Below are 14,349 nucleotides of genomic sequence, written 5' to 3' on the forward strand. Positions count from 1 at the left end.
AACCAGATATGGAGATGAACTGAACATTCACTTTTGGGAGTGTGACTGGAAGTGTTCTGGAGTGTCACTCTTCATTTGTGAGATCTCACATAGGTAACATGGCCATCCCCAAACTCCTGAGAGATTTTACAGCACCATCCTTTGTGTCCCCTCAGAGCTGCGGTAAAGCAGTGGTGTCACCTAGACTTACGTACTGCACTCTGATGTAAGTGAGGCCCTAGAGGTACATTTTCAAATCTGTTTTAAAGTTTTCTAAATCAGCTGGTCTCGGTTTATTTCTTCTAAACACACAGTATCTGCAGATAACTGACTCGTTGTTGCAGGACAGTTATTATGAAAAGGCTAGAAGGCACATTCCTCCCTCAGGCTGGGTCTGATATGAGGTCTGCTGAAGTCACATCAGGCCGTCATCTAATTTATTTTTAATTTACTGAATATGTTGCCTTAGGGTCACATAATTGCTAGAAAATCTGAAGTGATTTATGTCACGTCTGTAGAATTTCCACACACAAACTTGGTGCAGACACACTGCAAAGTCAGGATCATCAGTAAGGAAAAGGGAGACCCCTCAGAAGACAGTGTGTCCCTCAGGCTTCCTCTGCTGACTGATGAATCACAGGGACACAGAAGAACTGAGGATTCTCTTACAGCAATTTGTAGAGGTTTGCCCTTCAAAGCTGTCTCCTGAAGTGTTAGGCAGTAAAACTTGCCTTCCAGGAGTGCTGGCAATTTTCCTCAAGTCTAGGGGTCTCAGCCTGTGGGGGTAAAGGTGTTCACTTTAAACAGGGGGTATGGATGACAAAACCAAGCAGGCTGAACCCCCACAGTGGAGCTCTGCCTGATGGTAGCCAGAATCAGCCCAGCCCAGAGCAAGGCTCATGAGTCAATGACTGGTGTCTCACCTATGGGATACCCTGTGATTCCAAAGCACCAAATCTTGCTGGTTGGGCTGACCTGGAGTGACGGCCCCTTCTTTAGCACAGCCTTAGGCTTTAAAAAGAATCAAAACCAAAAGAAGCAAACAAACAGAAAACCCTCATCCTTACCAAAATAAAAGGAAACATTCTTAAAAACGGCTTGTGTGTGTTTAAGTAGAAAGAAGTATCTTGGGCATTATAAATTTGCAGAAGGCAAGTACAGGTGGAGGGCAGCACAGCAGATAGGAAGAAGATCCTATTGGATCAGAAAAGCCAGTGAGCAAATAAGCCTGTGTCCATCAAAGACCATACTGTAGCGAGAAGAGTTTGGGTGAGCTGGGAGAGACAGAGAACTTGTATCTAAGTTTGCATCAGAAAGGCATTTGTGCATAGAAATGAGGACAGATGTGAAGCTGAGCTTCCTTAATTGCAGATTCAGTAGCTGAATTTATCAGAAATATTCTTCCCCTTCCCTCTTTCACTGGTTCATCTAATTTGTATCTTTTGACCAAAGCAAAAAGGTCCTCAATGGTAGCAGTCAGCCAGCTAACCTCTCTCATTTTTTATTCATTTGCCAGATTTAGAAAGACCACAACCAGACCATAGATAATGATAATCTTTTCCTGGAACATCATGAGGAGTTAACAAACAAATACTGTAAAGTGCCAGGGGATTCCAAATGAATGCAAGGACTTCCTGCTGGCTTTCCTTGGAAAGGAGAACATTATGAAGAAAGTGGCTTGTGTATGGTTCTAATTGCACTAAAGGCCTTTGGAAAATATCTTGAAGTAGCCTCTTTTGAGTTGTGTTTTTGAAGGTTTCATCTCTCTCATCTGTAGCAAAACATTCAGTCAGGCAGTTATGACAGGAAGAAGTGCTTAATGTTCACATCTGTATTTTCTCAGCATCACTCCAATACTTAGCCTGTAAAAAAAATACTGGCTTTACAAGGATCTAGAGGCATAATGCCCTGAGAATTTAGTTTTTCAGTTTCAAAAAACACACACACAGAGAATTCAAAAGCCAAAATGTTCATATTTCCATGGGTTTTGCATGCAAGGAGGACAAGCAAATAGCCAGAAAATAATTTTAGTATTGACAAAACCCAGTAGATGGGTACATTATTACTGTTATATTCTTCTGTCAGACTTTCACGGTAGTAATTCTCAGTGTACAGATAATAGCAGGGTCATTGCATGACTCTGTTTCTGCGAACTAATGGCACCTGTGATGTATTGGCTTTAAACCTGCTTTATTAAGTTTATTCTGCTGAGTCAGATCTTCAGATGCTGAAAATAATTGTATCCTTTGCAGAGCATCTAACCCTTGTTATAAATTTTTCAAGTCAGAAAAAAAAATCAAAGCTAGTTGGACTGTCACCTGTGTATTCCTTGGTCTAAATTACCAGTTTGTGTACTCTTCTACTTTCTCTTTTCCCCTTTGGACAACTGATATTATAATTTCCAAGCATGCTTGGCTAGATAACAATCAAGTATGGCCCATTCTGGGTAGAAAACCAGATATAAAAAGGATTGGTGCTGCCTCACCTAACAATCTAAACATCACCAAGGAAGCAATGGAAGTTGATAATACTGTAGCTAGGTAACAGTGCAAAAATAAATTATTTTAGCAAGTTATCACTCTATTATAGTCTACCTGGCTGGGAATTTATAATATTGTTGTCACAGAAATTCAAAGTAAAAAGCACACAGCTGTGAAAAAAGACTAATCTATTGCTAAGGGCTCTAGGTGGGAGCTGTGTCAGAGATATGGGCTTATGCCACCCATGTTGATATAGATTATTGTCTTTTCTACCTAGCTGAAACAATTCCATTTGTTTGTGCTGGTTATTAGTAGTTGGCAGTCTGTGCTCCAGTTTGAAGGTGTTATGTGGTGACCAAAAGTACCAATGCCTGTGTGTGACAGATGATGGGCCCACAGAAGGCCCTTCTGTGAGTTTTGAAGGGTGCTGGCAGTGACAGGATGTTAAATGAATCAGTGAGCAACAGGCTGAGAAGTTTGGACTGGAGCCTAGGTTGCTTCACTCCCCCTCCCTGGGGCTTCCTGTTTGGAGAGTGTGCCTCTTACCAAGGGCTCGCATCCCAGATGCCTCAGCTGAAGTGAGCGCTGTAGTAGGCAAGTTTTCAAGTGGGCCAAGCACCATGACCTAGACTGTTGTTTATCTGTGCTTCAGAGTGATCAAAAAGATGAGTAGGAGGGGATGCAGATAATGTGCTGGGTGACCTTCACTGAGAGGCTTAACGTCATTGCATCTCTATTTCCAGTAATGGGAAATGAAGATTGCTACACACATCACTAAAACTGCTGCTTAAGTTTCTGGATATGATCCATTATTTCAGTGTTGATGATAACTCTGAATGCTTCTGATGTTTTGAGATGATCTGTCAGATTTACACTGCATATCTAGTTTCGGGAAAGGGAGTCAAAGCATGCTTAGTAAAATTACCTGATCTGATGCTAAGAAATTTCATTTAAAATTGATAGAACTTTTAAATCCTCTACTCTTAGAACTGATTTAACACTTCTTTGCAACTCCATACTTAAAACAGCAAAATTGAGTTGTGCAGTTTTGTGTATAATGACCTACAATGTGTTTATTCACAGTACTGAGAGTGGAAAATATATATGTGACGTATCTCAGCTTCTTCTTCTGCATTGTATGAGATTCAAAATGATGGGACCTAGAATGTTTAAACCTTTCTCACCCTTCAACTGCCTTCCTCAAGCATGTTTTGGTTAAATAGTTGACTTTATGCTTTTAATGAGATGAAGCATGTCCTAAAGGTGTAATGCTATAGGAAGGGAAAATAGTTTGGTCAGTGATCCAGCACAGGTGCAGACTCCAAAATCTTCCATCTCTTGATTTGTTTTGCTTTTGAAATTCAGTTTACCACTTGAGGAGCAGATGGTGGATTGTAAGCCAACAGCAAAACAGTCAGGATCATGGAAAAAAAACAAAATGAACCTCAGAATTATGGAAACTTAGTTGTCTGGAAATCTTTGACAATTGGTGGTTTTTAAGTGCCTATCTTAATGGAACAGGATATATTTGGTTATACTGCAGCACTTTTATGTTGGGATATTTTTTATTAGGAAGATGAAATGTTGCCTGCTCCTTTTCCTCTTTACAGCTTTTGTTTAATTCTACATGAAGCCTCATTTACACTTGCAGGAGGTCTAGCCTGGATCTGAACCCTGTTGAGCTGAGTGCTGCACTTTGTACAAAAGCTGGGCTATCTCTGAAAGAGCTTGTGATCTAAATGATCAGTAGGAGGTAGGACTATCTTCATTTTCTGCAGCCTTGTATAGTTGTTGATCTTTACACAGAGAAGATAGAAAATGCTCACAGATTTCAATTAATTAGCAAATTCTGATATTTTAGTGAGATTTTCTTCCCAGCTTTGTGGAAATAAGAAGGACATGCATGACAGTGGGAGCAATGTTTCATATTTGAAGTGTAGGGTGAGATTTTATTTTTGCAGCACAGGAAAAACAAGAAATGTGAGGATGTGATCCTACCATGTTATCCTGCTATTCAGTTACTTAGTGCCATTGCAGCCTTACTACTGCAGGCTGCGATTTTTGTCAGCTGTTAAACTGAATTTAAATTCATCTGTTTTGGATGAGGAGTCACCCAGGGAAACTCACAGTGAAGACTCACAGTAATGAGCCACTGGTGGGAAACATTCATCTCTTTCAGAACTGACAGCTTGGTGACATTAGTGACAAAGGCTGCTTAACACAAATCATGGACCTGGCATGGCAGGTGAGCTGTGTGTGAGCTCTGACTGCAGAGGTGGGCATCTGTGTAGATGAAGAGAGCAGCCAGGGCTCTCAGCTCTGCTGCTTGTATTCCCAATAGCCTGCAGGGTGTTCTGGAGGAAGGCAAATCTCATACCATGTGTTACACCCAGGACCATTATAGTAGAGACAGGGCTGTCTGCTACAACTTTCACCTAATTCACTGTTGTCTTTCCTCCCACCCCCATAAAGGAATTTTCCATCTGCTGCTTATGCCAGTTGGCCAGATGCTTCTCCAGTAAACATTCACCTCCAGCAGAACCACGGGTGATGAAAGTAGTTCTGCACATGGGATTTCCCACTAGGTAAATCTCCCTCATCACTCGCCAAAAGCTTTGCCCTAATAGAGTGGCATTTACTGTCCCTGGAGAAACCACTCTGTGCCTTTGGACCGTTGAGGCCTGAGGCTTAACGGAAATGAAGAAGAGGCAAAAGACAGAAGCTGTGGGGTTTTTTTTTGCTTTTCAAATAATTAGAGAGGTAGGCTCTTTACTAACTGTTTTTCATTGAAAGTCTTTGTGTGCAGCTGTGCTCTATTCTGATTTTCAGGGTAAATATAAAATGGGAGGCATTTTTCAGGAGCTGACCCTGTGCAAATGGTCAGCATGTGATGGAGTGATCCCTTAGGTGGTATTAGTTTGCATGCTCTTGCTTTTCCAGTGTGTACTCAGATTGTGCCAAGGCAAAGTCATTGCTCGTATTTGGGTGTCCTATCTTTCTTCATACAGTTTTGTCTCAGGCCATTTCTCAGAGGATACAGCAAAGTTGTCAAGGTTCATTTTCATCAGGGTTGAACTCGTTTATGTGAAGGTTTAATCTGTGAGGCACTTATTTATTATACAAAATTCTCACACTGTCCTGATAAATTTGGCCCTAACAGTGAGCATAGTTAAAAAGAATCTGAACATATGCTGAAAAAAATTGAACTTTGGCCATTCCTTCCTAATGGACTGTGAACAGTTATTGCTATGGGTTGTGTTTGCAGTTCATGCTCTGGTAAAAGTGTCCATTAAATGTAAGACCTGCAAGCTCAATTTTTAGGAATTAATAGCTTTGTCTTGTGCAGTCTGTAGCAGCATTTTACTTAACAGCAGATGTTTCCTTGGGCTACAGGGGATTGTCTACCAGCCTGTGCATTTCTTCCCTATTCATAGCCTATTCATATAGAAATAGATGTCTAAAGCAATAGGAGTGAAAAGGCCAAGACTGACTTTGGGCATGGCCTATGTTGCAGACATGCACTTGCTTATGCACAGACTTTTTCAAAGAATATTTGAAAGACATTACCTTTTGAGAAGAAAAACAATGTAATGTCTGTTATCTACATTCTGTACTACCACACTAAATCAGAGTGACAAAACTATGCACCCAATTTCTAATGCAGCCTCAAAGTTTGCCTGGTAGCTGGAGGTCAGCTGCTGGGTTATAGGGTTGGTAGCTTAGATGACAGATAAAATCCATATGCCTACCGAAGGGAGCAAGAGGGGAAAGCACAACTATTTCATTTCCTAAGCAGTGAGTATCCAGAAATTTAATTTTCCACTGTGTCAGTGGCTCAGCACATGTTCTTAGTGCAGTCACAAGGCTAACAATTCAAAGTTTTGAAGGTCTCAACATCTGAAAATTCTCTTTCTTTTTTCTTGGAAGTACTGTGAACTTTTAAAACTGCTATTGGAACAAAAGGTATCAAAGCAGATTGCACTTTACTTATGAAGAGATTTTCAGTTAGAATACTCCGAATTCCCATGATTTCCAAAATTAGTAGCAATTTTTGAGAACATTGCCTTTATCTTCTGTGGGTCTGGTTTAATCCTGTACAATGAACATAGTCATGCCTTATACTTTACACAGCTATTGCAGTGTATGATTAGTGTACAGGAATGCTTCATGATCCTTGAATGATGAAATTCCCAGATAAAATTCAAGGTTTTTGCACTCTCAATAGCTTTGATGTATTTGTTCTTCAGAGATTGCTCCAGTCTCCATTCTCGAGAATAATGATGTAGCAGACTTTTCTGAAGAAAGGTGTATGCATTAGTGGTGCTTAGACCAGGACAGTACCCCTGGCTCGTACTCATTGTCATGTAGGGATGCAGTGGAAGCTGGGGGATCACAAGATCACATTGTGAACAGTATTTCTTGCTCTGCCCTGACACCAAGTGTAGCTTTAAGTCCCCCTAATGCTGGGTCAATGCCATGAGCTCCTGTTTCCTCTGCACATCGAGGGAGGTGTTTGCTTCTGGTGGGTGAAGGTATTTGCTGTTGGATCATAATCTGCTCCTACTGCGATGTCACACATGTTGGTATTCCAACTCCAGAGTTGAAAAGGAGAATAATAATTATCATTGTTTTTCAGTCTGTTTCAATGGATTTTCTCCAACGTGACTTATCAATGGTGAATGTATTGTACAGAAATATATTAATAATAAAAACTTACTGTATTTCTTTAGATTCTGTAAAAAAATATTTTAAAAATATTTTCCTTTGCTTGTAACTTTAGGAATAGTCTTGAGTACCTGGCTAGCTGTTAATTTTTCAAATTAGAAAAATTCTAATTTTAGCCAGAGGATTTATGAGCCAGAGTCTGACTGGACATCTTTCTCTTCTTTTGCAGTGGAGCTACATCACTGCGCTTGATTATTCTCTTACACCAGTAGTCATAAGATTAAAATCAAGCCTACCACGAAGTTTATCCTCCCCAGTATAATGCATGTGACTAGAATCTGACTTGTGCAAAAGGAGGATATTTGTGTGAGCAGAAACCCAAATACAACTGGAAACACTTCAGTGGAAACTGAAGGAACAGAAAGACCAGTGTTACATTTAGCAAATGCTTGTGTCTGCTGAGGTGTTAGATTTCTTACAAGTTGAAACTATTTTCCGCTGCTATTTTTTTTAAGCTGTTGTGGAAAAAAAGTGGTGTCTTGAGTCATTCTACTGTTTATCACCACGCAAATCAAAGGGCACAGAATTAGGTTTGTGTTTTCACAGAGAAGATTGATGCTGACACACAGTTGTCCCTTCCTCCTCCTCAGCACATCACGACTGAATGTTTTGCAGATTATAAGCTTGGTCCTGGTGAGGAGTCTGAAATAAAACTTCTTTTTTCTCCAGTGTTTTGGTGTTTGCTCTAAAGAAATCATCAACCTTTGTTGTTTATTTTTCCTTCTGCAGAAAAAGAGGGGGCTGGGAAAGTCATCCGTCCATCTGGTTTCAATCTTAGTTTTAAAAGTCTAAAAGTAAATAGGCCCTATAGTCCACCCAAAAACTGTGTTCGTGGGCAGTTTAGAACCAGGGACAATGTAAACTTCAGAATCAGTTTATCTCAAAAATTGTACAGACTGGAAAAGAAATCAGTGATGGTGTTTACCACTTAAAAGTAAACAAAAGTATTTTTAGACATCTGCACCAACAGAAATGCCTACTTCTAACAAGGTCAAGACACTACTATTTAAATTCCTCTTTTTAATCTACTCTTTCTTTCATCTCTTGTTCTTATCCTTCAGTGGATTGTGTTGGATATGAGGAACCACTGAAATTCTGCTGTGTTGATATGAAAGGTTAAGGAAGGTTATCTCAGAGACAGGGTGTGTGCTCAGATTTTTTGCACACAAGTCAAATTTAGCTTAAAGCATGACAAATCTTTTGCAGAGTAACGCAGTGAGCTGTGGTGTGTATATTGCACAAGTTAAGGCTTCAACCATGGTGTCTACAATGAAATATTGATGGTTTAGGGACAATGGTAGAGATGGCTTCAGAACAGACTGGATGCTGTGCTATCTATGGCCCTAAAACTATTGCTAACCTACAATGTTGCTATTGTGATTCATGTAATGATAGAGCAACAACTATGTGTGTGTGTGTGTGTGTGTGTGTGTGTGTGTGTGTGTGTGTGTATATGTGTGTGTCTGTAGTCTCCCCCTTAAATTTCCAGGGAGTTAATTCTATTTCCTCTGGTGTATAGACATATTTGCACAACTGCAAAGATGTTTTAGGTATTAAGAGCTGTAGCACATGAATAGACACTTGTTGGAATGTATTTATGTGCATGCACATACATAAAACAAACAAAAATTGACATTGTACTTGTAATTGAATTGGAGAGGTATTCAGTGTTAAGATTCCCACAGCGTCTGTTCACAGGCATGAAAAAGCTTGTTTTCTGTGCAACTTCTCATCTCCTTTTTTCTCTTGACTTGCTCTTTATTTTCAGTCTGTTTGAAGCTTCCTAGTGCAGGAGAATCAAAGCCTGAAAAGCAGGATTGCCTAATTGGAAAAGCCATACCATTGTTATGATTAATTTGGCTCAAGTCGAAAAGCTGCCCACAGAGTAGTACTGCAATCAGTAGTTGACTTGATTTCTGTGGATGGGATCCCTGAATAAAGCATGAAGGTTGCAGGGGCTCTTCATTTTTCTGTATTATGAGGCCACTTGTGCTCTCATGTCGAGAATATTGATGCCCCATCATCTCTAAAGACAGAAGCTGTTTAGCTGGGGAAAGCAGTAAGAGGCCTGCACAGAGAGAACTTTAAACTCTGGAGATGAAGGAAGGCTCCAGAGGAAGTCCCCTGTGTGGAGTCAGTAGGCTGTCTTTATGATGTTTCACTCTTTGCAGCTCTCTCACGAGCCTCACTGGATTGGTTTCTCTCTGCTAAAATTCCTGCAGCACGTTCCAGTCTGTTCTTTCTTAATTTCCTCAAGCGGGCTGGTGCATTTTCTTGTTTACTTAAAATCCTTGTCTCTCCATCTCAGGGTAGTTTTTTCCTCTCTGTAGCTGTTAAGTTACACACAAGGTCAGATGATTACTCAGAACTTCCTGGAAAGCCTCTTGTTTATTTTAGACAAAAGTACTCAGGAAGTTCCTCAGCTCTTCCAACAGAGCTGTACTGGCAGAGGTTACCAGTCTTCCAACTGCCCTTACTGCATTCTTTGGAAGATGTGCTAAAATAAATTTTAGTACTGTACTAAACTCAGCGTATGTCAGCATTGTCCCATGTATTTCAAATGCTGAGACTATTTTCAAGATCTCCGGCACCTCAGTTAATAGAAAAATGTCTCCTCACTCACTCTGATGGCAGTGTGACAGTCAGGCTTTTCAGTGTTCCCCACCAAGCCTGCCATCTTCAGATTAGAGTGTTCCAATCCAGGGGCAAATTTGATGCCTTTACAGCTCATCTTCCCTTTCTACACAGAGGCTTTCAGTCTTACTCAGCTGGTGAGGCCTCACCCTGCTTCAGACACTTCCCGCACGGCACAGACTCAAGGAGCTAAAGGTAAGTATATTAGAGATAAAAGGATGGAAAAATCAAACAAAACACAAACTCAAATGGCTTGGCACACAGATTCTCTTTAGGCTCACAGCCCCTGGTGGCTCATTTCAAAGCACTTGAATCTATACAATTAGATAGACTATTTCCTGTGATGTTGGGTTAGGGAGCAATCATTTTAATGCATTTACATCTTGATACTCTATATGCTTCTCTTACAGCCCTCTCTGAGCAGAGACACAGCAATACAAGTAAGGGAGCACCGAGGTGCTGCTGTCTGTATTCATGTGCAAAGATCTAATTCTCCAAAGACCTGGGAGAATTAAAGACAGATGGCAGCTCCTTCCCAATTCTGACCTCTGAGTCCTGCACACCTATGCCATGAGAAGTTCATGGGAAGGTTTAATAGCTGTTGAGTTCATCTCTTACCTTGGAAATAAGTCTGTAAATATGGCCAGCCACGTTCAATATGAAAATGCTACTGATGTGGCTAAATTAGAATTAGTTTAGAGACTACTGGTGCATGAGAGCACTTGCAATACTACTTTTAATCGCAAAGATGCTGGCATCTTAGCTTCAGCTATCATCAACTATGCAACATTTTAAAAATTGATTCTGAGAGCTCCACAGAGGGGGCCTGTACTGACTTGGTCTCCATGAGCCGCTCAAATATTGCTGTTATAGATGAAATCATTTTGCAATCAACTCTTTAGTTTGCAGCATGTGTCTGCATTCCCTCTCCAGGAAAAAAAGGTGGGAGGACAGGAAGCTGTTGGTGCTGCGACCTGTGCTTAGCAGCCACAGGATTTGGAGGTCAGAATGACTTAGACCTTTCTGGCAGCCCTAAACCTCACTGGGACTTAGGCATCTGAAGCAGGGTGAATCTCAAAAGAGACTAATACTTTCTGTGAAAAAACTCAAAATAAAACAAAATCACAAAACTCAAAACCACCATGGAATACCTGTGCCTGTGCTACATGAACCACTGCTCTTCAGTCAGGTGAGTCTTGCTACCAAATAGCATTTTGTGGAGCTTAATCCAAATGCTTTGGGGCTGAATTGCTTTCCAAATTATCAAGACACTCTATTTCAGCTTTTTGGCAAGTTTACAAGTGTATAGTCTGTAGATATGCCACTGATTTGTTTGGGTCCTTTCCTTCTCAGAAAGGAGGATACTGCCAGCAGACAGAGAAAGGAAAAATAACTTTGTGTTGAGCTCAATGAATTCAGTTCAGCTGGTGCTGGAAGAGTGAGATTTTTCTGTTTTTCCTCTCAACATGCCAAGAAGGTCTTTGCAGTAAGGACTAGGCAAAATGTAAGTGCAATTTATCATTCCTGTTCTTTTATTGTATCAGAAAGCTGGGAAACTTGGTTTTGTAAGTGGCTGTTGCTAATTCTAGATCCCCATCTTTTCTCATTGAAAGCAGGTCTTGGAAATTTGTTCCAAAGTGTCATGAAATACTGAGTTATAGTGAAGCTGTGGTTTACTTCCTCTGAGAAATTATTAGTCAAGGCTGAAATGATGAGAACTGGTAGCACTTAGTGCGCTCTGCTCTTTAGTGCTCGAAGGACATCAAAACTGGGCCATAACTGGTGCTCACGTAGAGCTTCCCTGACTCACTGCACACGAAGTCAAATTCAGACCCAACTTGGGAAATGTTTTTAACATTGAAATTGCAACCTTTAGACTGTGGTTGCCATTTAAATAAAATATTTTTTTATGATTATTGCAGAAAAAAAATTGTACATATCATCTGTCTTTATGAAAGATTGGTGCCAAGTTATAGCAATTTATAGCTATTTAAAAACTGAATCCAAGCCCCTCAAATATGTTCACAAAGTTTATGAAGAATGTATCCAGTTAACAGTTTACTTGCATGAGAGGAAAAATTCAATATTTTAGTGCAAAATTTAAACATTCTTTTTGTTGGAAAAGTTGTAAGAATTTCTAATGTTAGACATTATAACATATTTTAATTCCTACATGTGGAAGAGGATAACATCTTTCTCTAGTTCAGGTTTTTAGCCTTAATGTTGCTGAAATAGATTAATATTATTTTGGATCTCTAATAAGAAAGTGGCTAGACATTAACATTCAAAATATGACAGCAATTCTGTAATAACAAGAAAATTACAGTTAGACCACACAAGTAAACTCTGCAGAAAGGAGCTCATTACATCCTTGAGTAAAATAGACAATAGTTGTGGATGCTCATATTTTGCTGTGCTGATTCTAATTGTTGCATCCATGGTTTCTAGGAGCTCAGGAGTCAGTTCTGTGCAGGCATTCACAGGCTTTGGCATTTTGTAGGACAGGAAGAAGTCTGCCAGCTGATTTCCCATGGACCAGTTCACAGTCAGATGTTGGAAGTTTACAACTTCATGCCTACTAATACAGATTGGTTTCAAACCAGCAGACCAGAGAAAAAAGTGATTTGCTTTCCTTTACTAGTTCCCTTAATCCTTTCAACTCTTGCATTCTCTCTTTCCTAGACTTGATTATATTTGTTATGCAACGCATTGGTGGCTGCATGAATATGCATGAAGTATGCGCCACTTGTTTAGCAACTGAGAATTGGTTATGAAAATTGCCTGCTGGAAACATTTTCTACCTAGGTGGCTCTGCTTATGCTGTGTTTTGTTGTTTTTAACTTGCATTCCCTCCCCAGTTTAATTCTGAGTAAGTGATCCTACTAATAGGTATGCACTCAATTTGTAAAAGCAATTTGTTTATTGTACCTGCAAATCAAGAAGGATGGATTGTTTGTTCAATAAATCTTGTAGTCTTCCACTCTTTAGTTTAACCTAACAAACGCTACTAGTAGTTTGCCTAACATTAGGATGAGCCTTTTCCTTACCTGGATATATGTTTTTTGAGATTTTTAGCATATTGCCTTCCTTGAGCATAACTTCTTTCTGCACACAGTCTATGACCATTCCTGCAAATAACAGAAGCTCAGTGTTTCCATGTGTAGTAAACACTCATCTTCAAGTTCCTGGAAAAATAGCAAGAGGGGAATGAAGGAGGCCAGAACAAATTACAACTGGGAATGCATGACTATATCTGTGGATATTATTTTCCTGCTATTCTGCCATTCCTTGTATTTCACACAGTCTTACGCTTTTTAAGACCGGGAAAAACTCAATGAAACAGAAGGATAATAGCAAATGTGTAACAGCTTTGGTGATAGAAGCATGATATTCTTTAATTCAGATTTCAAGTGATTTGTTTGGCTTATATTTGAACTATAATTTAATTTGTTTCTTTAGAAGACTAAGGTTATGAAAGAGGTATTGCTGAATGGTTTTTGATTTTTTTTTTTCGTAATGGGCAGTCTAAAGCTTCCCAGAAAGACTTGGAAGCACAGGAGTTCAGTACTAATAGTGACAACCATGCATTTTATAACCTTTCCTAGGCAGTACGTCAATCTAGGGTGAAAGGAATTCATTACAAGTATCCCAAGGAGTGGCCATCCAAGTCGCACTTTTCCAACAGAGGCTTGGTAGTATTTACTTAATAACAATTCACCTCAGGAGACTCCGTCTTGTAGATTTGAAGTTAGGGCTTTCTATATCAATATCCTTCAGGGTAAGCACAGAATAACATTGCTCTTAATGCACTTTTCTGCTTCTGGTGGGGAAGCTCTGCCAGTAATGCAGAAGGGTAGTTAGGACCCCATGGCTCAGATGGCTCAGCTAATGAGAACCATTTGTGATGTCCATGTCAGATTTCTGAGCACTAGACCAAGTTATTTTACACTCACTGTGAAACCCTCTGTCAGAAAAAGATCATTTTGGTTACCACCAATCAGGTCTGAATTATTGGTTAAAAAGGGTAAGGTTTCATATGACATAACCTCATATTAAAAGGAGGAATGTGTCACTTCAAAGCAGGAGGAGTGCTAGCCTTGCTTCTGAAAATGTACGCAAAAGTTGCAAAAAACCTCAATACTGAACTTTATCTGGAGAGGCAGGCAAGCAGAGATATGTGCCTAATTCTAACATTTAAGCTCACTTTGCTTCCAGATTTGTAGTTTTTGTACTTCTCTCTGTCAAGTAACATGCAAGGACTAGATTTTTCAAAACCATAGATGAGCTACGAGGGATGGACTCCTCAGTCTTTTTCTGTTTGATGCAGAATTTTGGAAGTCTAGCAGTTGCTTAATACTTCCCAAAATAATGATTTATATAAAAATGATTTTTAACTTCCTGTAGTTATTAACCTTCGTCTTCATTTGCGTACTATGTATCCTTGGATCTGGAGGAGATCTGTCTGAGGGCAGTTTATTCTTGGATTATTCTGGCAGAGATACCATGTTGTCAAACAGATGATTTCATGGGC

Source organism: Geospiza fortis, unplaced genomic scaffold (genome assembly GCF_000277835.1).
Source record: "Geospiza fortis unplaced genomic scaffold, GeoFor_1.0 scaffold131, whole genome shotgun sequence".
NCBI lineage: Eukaryota > Metazoa > Chordata > Aves > Passeriformes > Thraupidae > Geospiza > Geospiza fortis.